A 6416-nucleotide genomic window follows, 5' to 3' on the forward strand; every position below is an offset into this window, starting at 1 on the left:
AAGTGGGTAGAGGAGGGAACAATAGTCCCCTAATACGGCTTCATTAGCTGCTTCTTATCAGACAGATTATTCCATAAGTGCTACTTAGCATGTTCTGATTAAAATCAGACAGAGCCATTAAGTTCATTTTGCTATTATTTCTGCTTAAAAGAAAGATTTTTCATCAGATTTAGATTCTATATTCACAAGCAACACCCCCCCCCCAACAAAAAAAAACCAAAACCTAAAACCCAGCCCTGAAGTGACTTCTTGTGAAGAGTAACTGTCCCTTTCAAGGCAGTAGTCTGAAAGCATAGGGCCTTCTGGTTGTGAAAAAAAAACTTATTAATGTTTTTTTTGGGGGAACCCCCCCCACCCCGCCCCACACACACACACTCGAAGGGTTAGCTCAGCAACTCGGTCAGGTCTCTTTCAGAGCCAGCCTAAAGGTTCATTTTTTTTGTTACTATCAGTGAAGTATGGCGATAGAAACCATACCTATTGAAAGCACCTGTGCCCTCAGGGGATCTGTCTGCCACTAGACCCTGGTGTCATCATGCACTGTACAGCTCATTTAATATGGGCCACCCTCAGGTCACATCAAACAATGGAATTGAATGATTCTAGCCAATTACCTTGAGCGTGTGTAAGAGCCACTTCTAGAAGGAGGAAGGGACTGGACCACAGGAGGCTTGATCTCTGGCGCCTAGGACACTCTTGAACTAGCCACACGCCTTCTCTCCAGCTTGGCACAATGTGCTGGGTGTGTAACTGTTCAGGCCTATTAAACCTGTAACTAGTGGGGAAGTCAGTTAGACCTGTAGCCAATACTTTATTAATATGTGATCTCAATAATAAATGCTTACTGCCCAAACTGGTTCAATAGCCTTTAATTTATAAGTAGCAATATTTTTGGAAACCCCAGTTAGTCCCACAATATTTCAAATAACACATGATGAGGAAAAAAACAGACTGGAGGAAAGAAAGAGAAAACAGCATCTCTAAGGAGCTGAATTCTTATTCAGAGTGAGAGATGCTATGGAATCACCAGGTGCTATTTTTAAATTATGAACTTGGTTATCTTATGTCTCATCATTAGGACATGGGTGGCCAAATTTGAAGAATTTGGGCTTGTATTACCGTTGGGAAGGAGAAGGGAATAAGCATTTATTAAGCACCTACTATATGTCAGGCACTTTGCTAAGTGTTTTAAAATATTATCTCATTTTATTCCTGTAACAACCCTGGGAGGTAGGTGCTGTTATTATCCCCATTTTACACATGAGGAGACTGAGGCAGATATAGATTAAATGACTTGCCCATGTAAACACAACTAGTAAGTGAATGAAGCCAGAGTTCAGGGGCAGTTCTTTAATGCTGTGCCACCTAGCATCAGTACCCTGAAAAAACAGTTTTCAAAAAAACCTAGAGTTGGAACAGACTTCAGAGTTATGTAGTTTAGCCTGTACCTGAACAAGAATCTCCTCCACAACATATCTGACAAATGATCATTGAACTTCTGCTGGAAGACCCCCAAAAGGGTGTAGGTAACCTGTTCCTGGCTTTAAGCGTAGGAAGTTTTGCCTCTCTGCAATTTCTACTCCTAGTCCTGCCTGACTGAGCCAAGCAGGACAAATCTAATCTCTCTTCAAATACTAGATGACAACTACCATGTTTTCACCTTCAGTCTTCTCCAGATTAACCTTCACTAGTTTCCTCCTCATATACCACAGCCATGTGACCCTTCAATATCCTGGTTGTGCTCCACTTAGACCTTTCAAGCTTGTCAGTTTCTTTCCTAAGATTTACTGCTCAGAACTAGACACAGTATACGCAGATATGTGGACCAGGAATATGACCACTGGGGTCCTGAGTGAGGTAGCTAGGTGGCATAGTGGCTAAAGTTCTGGACTTGAGTTCGAGCTCGACTCAGACACTTACTAGGTGTGTGACTCTGGGCAAATCACCTGACTTTTATCTGCCTCAGTTTCTCTCATCTTTAAAAGGAAAATAATAATAGTAACTAATACTGTAGTCCAAAAATGTCCTATCTGCAGGAAAAAACCACTGAGAAGAACTCTAAGCTAATAACCTTCCTCGGGGCTTTAGTTTTATAGTGCTTGCTACCCAGACAATGCAGGTGGAGTAGGCCAAAAAATACAGAGTCTGACTGGTGGATAAACTTGTCCATGACCCTCCAAGAAGGTCTTTTACAAAATACAGAATCCCACTGGTCGACAGACAGGCTGGCAAGCAGATCTTAACAGGACCTATCTTGACTTTCCATCTATTTATATCTATTAAATCTTTCCATCTATTTATATCTATTAATCTTTTTTTTAGGCAATGGGGTTAAGTGACTTGCCCAGGGTCTCCATAAGTAACACCAGTGTTTACAATGTGAGGACAGAAACCAAGACTTAAAAAAAAAAAAAGAACAAAACAAAAAAAGACAATAAAACATTTTAAAAAACTTAAAAAATAGGGGCAGCTAGGTGGCACCAGTGGATAGAGCACTGGCCCTGGAGTCAGGAGTACCTGAGTTCAAGTCCAGCCTCAGACACTTAACACTTACTAGCTGTGTGACCTTTGGGCAAGTCACTTAACCCAAATGCCTCACTAAAAAAATAAAAAAACTTAAAAAAATCTTAATTTCAAATACTTTTCACTACAAGGTGAAGTAGAAAAAAAAACCAAAAGTAAAATATATTCTAAAAACTCAAAGTTTTTCATTTTTAAAGCTATATAGTTAAAAAAATTTTCTCTTGAATAAAACACTTAGGAAAAGCCTATTTGAATAACCAGACCCCCATTTGCAAATGGACTGATTTAGGAAGATGGGCTCTATATGTACACACTTCCCCAGACCTGAGCCCTCTCAGCACAATTGCGGCTAATGGCAGTAAATTACAGAATGTGAAGAGGCCATTGAGGTTTTTCCCTTTCCCTTTCACTGTCTGTTCCTCCTGAGGAACTGGTAGATTAATGTAATCACTTCAAAAGTTCCACTATGTCTTCTTCAGAGGACATAATCTTTGTAATTAGCACAAGCTCTGCTGCTGGGATGGTCCTTCTAATCAGAGAGAGAATTAGCACCCTAGCCATATTTCTTTTCCAAAGAAGCTGGGTGGCATAATGAAAGTGACTTTTATTTGATCTATGATCAATGGGTTTCTACATGAGCTGGCCACTCATGCTATCTGATGGATTTAAAGTGTAAAATCTGCTAATGGTAAAAACTTTCAAGTGTAAATAAACTAATAGTAGCAATAGAAAAGGGTGAACCATTTGAGACTGAGAAAGGGATTGTGACCTGTGCAGTCAAAAAAAGACACTTACAGACTGCACATTTTAAAACAAAAGGGAGCTTTTTTTTTTTTTGGTGGGTTAGCAGGAGTGAGGTGGCAGCCACCATGAAGGCCTTGGCACCCTGAGAGAGTATAAGGTAGTTAGACAATGCCTGCCTACTCCCAAGAGTGCAGTGCCACCTCTTTATCGGATGTGGATCTTTGCTCCTAATCACATTGTAGCAAAGTCCCAATTCTGGTACTTTGTTTCCCAACTGAAAAAGATGAAGACATTTTCTGGAGAAATCGTGTACTGTGGACAGGTCTTTGAAAAGACCCCTCTTTGGGTGAAAACCTGTCACTCAGTGCTACTGAGATATGGCGGGCTGTCACTGTGCCCTGGCCTACTCCATCCAGATTATGAAAGTGGAAGAAATTCCTGCCAGCAAGTGTCCCCAGCCTGCAGTCAAGCAGTTCCACGACTCCAAAATCAAGTTTCCACTGCCCCACAGAGTCCTGTGGCACCAGGACAAGCCATGCTTCACTACCAAGAGGCCCAACACCTTCTTCTAAGTGCAAACATGAGGAGGTCCATGTTATATTCATCTGTTTAAATAAATTTCCCAATTGGAAACCTGAAAAAAAAAAAGGGAAGAAGTGAGTGGGATGGTTGTGATTTTGAAGGGGTAACATACCACAAAACTCTTCCAGAAAGCCTTGAGAATGACATATTTGATCTAGGATCAATTTTTAAATCAGAAGGTATAAAATATTCATGTAATAATAATAATGATAGCTAGCATTAGTTAGCTAATATTTGCAAAATGCTTTGCATATGCTATCTCACTTGATCCTCACAACAACTCTGTAAGGTAGGTGCTATTATTGTCCCCATTTTACAATTGGGGAAACTGAGCAGAGGGTGATTAAGTGTCTATTCACAGGTAGCTAATGTCGAGGCAGGATTCAAACTCAGATCTTTCTGACTCATTGTGATTTGTTTCTGACTCTTTGTGACCCAATTTGGGTTTTTCTTAGCAAAGATACCGGAATGGTTTGCATTTCCTTCACCAACTCATTTTGCAGATGAAGAACTGAGGCAAACAGGGTTAAATGACTGTCCCAGGTCACACAGCTAGTGTCTCAGGTCTTCCTGACCTTTAGGCCCGGTACTCTATCCACGGAGGCACCTAGATCCCCCAGTTTCATTTTAGTAGTCTGACTTTTGTTCCTTGTTTAAATTTTTTTAAGTTTGATTGTGTTTTATACCAAGTCATTTTTCATTGGGATTTCTATCCCCAAACTCTCCTTAGAAACAAAGAATGGTAAAGACCCAGCTGAGATGGTTTCTGACAAAACACCTGAGTCTGCATTCATTGCTGCTCTCTGCGGAGAGAGAAGTATTTCCTCATCTCTTCTCTGGATCAAAATTGACCATTGGATTTCATTTGAATTGCAGTTGCTAAAACTTAGTTTTGATTTCCTGGGGACAGCTAGGTGGTGAAGTGTAGAAAGCCACTGGCCCTGGAGTCAGGAGGACCTGAGTTCAAATCGACCTCAGACACTTGACAGTTACTAGTTGTGTGACCCGGGGCAAACCACTTAACCCTCATTGCCCTGCAAAAAAGAAGAAGAAAAAAAAAGTTTTGGCTTCTCTCACTATAGTGATTGTGGTAGGCTGTTCTGGTTCTTTCTTTGCTCCACACCCATACATGCTTCCAATGTTCTGCTGAATTCTCCTCTTCTTCCTTACTTAGGGAGCAGTGATATTAATAAAACCACATTTTGTTCAAACATTTCCCAATTGTTGGGTAACTACTTTGTTTTTAATTTCTTGTTATATGTAGGTCCCTTTCTTTTTGTCATTGCTTTCTTGGAATATATAGCTAAGTGGCTCAGTAGATAGATTATTGGGTGTGAGTCAGAAAGACTTGAGTTTGGAATCTACCTCAGATACTTATGGCTATGTGACCCTGGACAAGTTACTCAACTTTAGTCTGTCTCAGTTTTCTCATCTGTAAAATGGGGATAATAATAGTACTACCTCCCAAGGTTGTTGTGTGAGGAGCAAATTTGTAAGGCAGTATGTAAATGTTAGTTATTATTATTATCTCAGTAGGACAGGGGTGCTTAGTCTTTTGCATGTCATTGACTCCAGGGAAGTGTGGTGAATCCTATGGAACCCTTCTCAAAAAAAAAAAATTGCACAAGTGCATTATTTTGCATTAAATGCTTAAAACACATAGGATTATAAAGGAAACCAAATTATATTGAAATACAGTTATCAAAATGGTCACATGGTCACACCTACACCCTAGGAATATCATTTTGGCAGCCCCCTGGAGAATATATGAGGACCGTTTTTTTGTTTTTTTGGTGAGGCAATTGGGGTTAAGTGACTTGCCTAGGGTCACACAGCTAGTAATTGTTAAGTGCTGAGGCGGATTTGAACTCAGGTCCTCCTGAATCCAGGGCCAGTTCTCGATCCACTGCTCACCTAGCTGCCTGAGGACCATTTTTTAAAGTGAAAAGGATGCCAGAAAGAAAACTCAAGGTCTATCTTGTACAATGGCAGAAATAGTTCCAACAAGTTTCCCTTCATGGCAGCCAGAGGCCTAAGAGATTCCCTAAACCTAGCAACAAGTTGGTGAATAGTAATGGTCTTTTAAACATAGCCTTAGGAAATTAACCACATTTTTCTATATGATATACAAAAACTTCAACAACTAAAATCAAAATATCAAAAAATGCTAGAAATCATTGATAGAAAAATGGAAATGAACACAACCATAAGGTTTTACTTCACACTCCTCCAACTGGCAAAAATAGAAATAGCTAACATTGAAGGAGCTTTGAGAAAACAGGCACACTAGTACACCACTGTGGAACTGTGAATTGGCCCAGCCATTGCAGGGAAACTTTGGAATTATCCTTTAAAAAAAAAAAAGGTGGGGGCAGCTAGATGGCGCAGTGGAAAGAGCACCAGCCCTGGATTCAGGAGTACCTGAGTTCAAATCCGGCCTCAGACACTTAACACTTAACACCTACTGGCTGTGTGACCCTGGGCAAGTCCGCTTAACCCTCAATGCCTGGGCAAAAAAAATACAACCATTGGGGCAGCTAGGTAGCGCAGTAGATAGAGCACTGGCC

The 6416-nt window shown here is 40.5% G+C and overlaps 1 pseudogene; it reads left to right on the forward strand.

Moving 5' to 3' along the window:
• Nucleotides 1–1818: 1818 nt before the first annotated feature.
• LOC122739197 lies at nucleotides 1819–3839 on the forward strand (annotated as a pseudogene).
• The last annotated feature ends 2577 nt before the right edge of the window (nucleotides 3840–6416 follow it).

This window comes from Dromiciops gliroides, chromosome 2 (assembly GCF_019393635.1).
Source record: "Dromiciops gliroides isolate mDroGli1 chromosome 2, mDroGli1.pri, whole genome shotgun sequence".
NCBI classification, from domain to species: Eukaryota; Metazoa; Chordata; class Mammalia; order Microbiotheria; family Microbiotheriidae; genus Dromiciops; species Dromiciops gliroides.